A 2,998-nucleotide genomic window follows, 5' to 3' on the forward strand; every position below is an offset into this window, starting at 1 on the left:
AATGTCGGAAGAATTGATATTTTAACAATATGAAGTTTTCCAGTCCATGAGCATGGTACATTGTTCCATTTAGTTAGAGTATCTATAATTTCTCTAAGCAATATTTTGTGAGTTTTAGTGTAAGGTCATAAATGAATGTTATTACATTTCTTTAATACTGAATAATTAATTCAACTTCAATAATCTCATTTTCTAATTGTTTCCAATTGTTTGCTGTCAGTATATAAAAATGCAGTTAACTTTTATCCTACAAACTTGATAACTTCATTTATTACTTTTAATAACTGTTTTATCGATTTCTAAGAATTTTCTACATAAACAGTCATGTTGTCCAAAAAAACCACAACAGTTTTACTTCTTCCATTCCTAAGTTTATGCCTTTTTTGAAATTGCCTTGTATGGGAATAGAATCTAAAAAAGAGTGGACATATGTATATGTATAACTGACTCACTGCTATGCAACAGAAACTAACACAACATTATCAGCTATACTCCAATTTAAAAAAATATCTTGCCTTATTGTAATGGCTAGAACCTCCAATACAATGTTGAAACAAGTAGTAAGAGTAGACATATTCATATTGTTCCTGATTTTAAGGGAAAAGCATTTAATATTTAATGATTAAATATAATATTAGCCACAAGTTTTTCCATAGATGCCTTTTTTTAAGACTGAAGTAGTTCCCTACTGCTCCAGTTTTAAAGTTATTTTAAAATCATGAGTAAGGGTTAAATTTTGTATAGTGTTCACTCTTCATTTATTGAAGTATCATACGAATTTCCCCCTTTTTATATTAACATTTATTTTTGAATGTTAAATCAACCTTGCATTCCTTGAATAAACTTCACTTGATCATGTTGTATTACCCTTTTAATATATAACTGGATTCAATTTTTAGGAATTCACTGCGTATATGTTCATGAGGGCTAGCTGTCTAGTTCTTTTTTTCTTTAATACTAATGTCTGCTACGTGGACGATGAGTACAGCATGCAATACAGTGCCAGGGGCTCCCAGTCCTACTTCACGGTGGCCCATGGCATCTCTGAAAGGGTGGAGAAACAGTCGGCCCTCCTCTTCAATGGGACCCTGAAGCATTATCAGCTCCAGGGCCTGGAATGGATGGTTTCTCTGTATAATAGCAATTTGAACAGAATCTTTGCTGATGAAATGGGGCTGGGAAAGACAATACAGACCATTGCACTCATCACTTATCTGATGGATCACAAAAGACTCAATGGCCCCTATCTCATCATTGTCCCCCTTTCGACTCTAACTGGACATATGAATTTGACAAATGGGCTCCTTCTGTGGTGAAAATTTCTTACAAGGGCACCCTCGCCATGTGTCGCTCCCTTGTCCCCAGTTATGGAGTGGCAAATTCAATGCCCTCCTGACTACTTATGAGTACATTTTAAAGACAAGCACATTCTTGCAAAGACTCGGTGGAAATACATGATAGTGGACGAAGGCCACCAAATGAAGAATCACCACTGCAAGCTGACTCAGGTCCTGAACACTCACTATGTGGCCCCCAGAAGGATCCTCTTGACTGGGATCCCCCTGCAGAATAAGTTCCCGGAACTCTGGGCCCTCCTCAACTTCCTCCTTCCTACAATTTTTAAGAGCTGCAGCACGTTTGAACAGTGGTTTAATGCTCCATTTGCCATGACCGGAGAGAGAGTGGACTTAAATGAAGAAGAAACTATATTGATCATCAGGCATCTGCATAAGGTATTGAGACCATTTTTACTGAGGAGACTGAAGAAAGAAGTTGAATCCCAGCTTCCAGAAAAAGTTGAATATGTGATCAAGTGTGACATGTCAGCTCTGCAGAAGATTCTGTATCGCCATATGCAAGTCAAAGGGATCCTTCTCACAGATGGTTCGGAGAAAGATAAGAAGGGGAAAGGAGGTGCTAAGACATTTATGAACGCTATCATGCAGTTGAGAAAAATCTGCAATCATCCATATATGTTTCAGCACATTGAGGAATCCTGTGCTGAACACCTGGGTTTTTCAAATGGGGTCATAATGGGTCTGAGCTGCATCAGGTCTCAGGAATGTTTGACCTACTTGATCGTATCCTACCAACACTGAGAACGACTAATCACCGAGTCCTGCTTTTCTGCCAGATGACGTCTCTCATGACCATCATGGAGGATTACTTTGCTTTTCGGAACTTCCTTTACCTGCGCCTTGATGGCACCACCAATTCTGAAGATCATGCTGCTTTGCTGAAGAAATTCAATGAACCTCTGTCCCAGTATTTCATTTTCTTGCTGAGCACAAGAGCTGGAGGCCTGGGCTTAAATCTCCAGGCAGTTGATACCATGGTCATTTTTGACAGCAACTGGAATCCTCATTAGGGCCTGCAAGCACAAGACCGCGTCCACCGCATCGGCCAGCAGAACAACGTCCACGTGCTGAGACTCTTCACCATGAATAGTGTGGAGGAAATGATCCTCACAGCCACAAAGTACAAGCTTATTCTTTTTGTTGCAGTGGCAAATGGGAGTGTTTCCTTAATTTCTCTTTCAGATTTTTCATCATTAGTGTATAGGAATGCAAGAGACTTCTGTGCATTAATTCTGTATCTTGCTACTTTATCAAATCATTGATTAGCTTTTGTAGTTTCCTGGTAGCATCCTTAGGATTCTCTAGGTATAGCATCATGTCATCTGCAAACAGTGACAGCTTTACTTCTTTTCTGATTTGAATTCCTTTTATTTCTTTTTATTCTCTGATTCCTGTGGCCAGAATGTCCAAAACTATGTTGAATAATAGTGGTGAGTGGGGCAACCTTGTCTTGTTCCTGATTTTAGAGGAAATGGTTTCAGTTTTTCACCACTGAGAACAATGTTGGCTGTGGGGTTGTCATATATGACCTTTATTATGTGGAGGTAATTTCCCTTTATGTCTACTTTCTGGAGGGTTTTTAATAAATGGGTGTTGAATTTTGCTGAAAGCTTTTTCTGCATCTATTGAGATGATCATAT

The 2,998-nt window shown here is 38.7% G+C and overlaps 1 pseudogene; it reads left to right on the top strand.

The window, feature by feature from the left end:
* The first annotated feature begins 914 nt into the window (after nt 1–914).
* Nucleotides 915–2,463, top strand: LOC111173248 (SWI/SNF-related matrix-associated actin-dependent regulator of chromatin subfamily A member 2 pseudogene; annotated as a pseudogene).
* Nucleotides 2,464–2,998: the final 535 nt, after the last annotated feature.

Source organism: Delphinapterus leucas, chromosome 2, assembly GCF_059928025.1.
Source record: "Delphinapterus leucas isolate spDelLeu-1000000601 "Yukka" chromosome 2, BTC_Dleu_Yukka2, whole genome shotgun sequence".
In the NCBI taxonomy this organism is placed as follows: domain Eukaryota; kingdom Metazoa; phylum Chordata; class Mammalia; order Artiodactyla; family Monodontidae; genus Delphinapterus; species Delphinapterus leucas.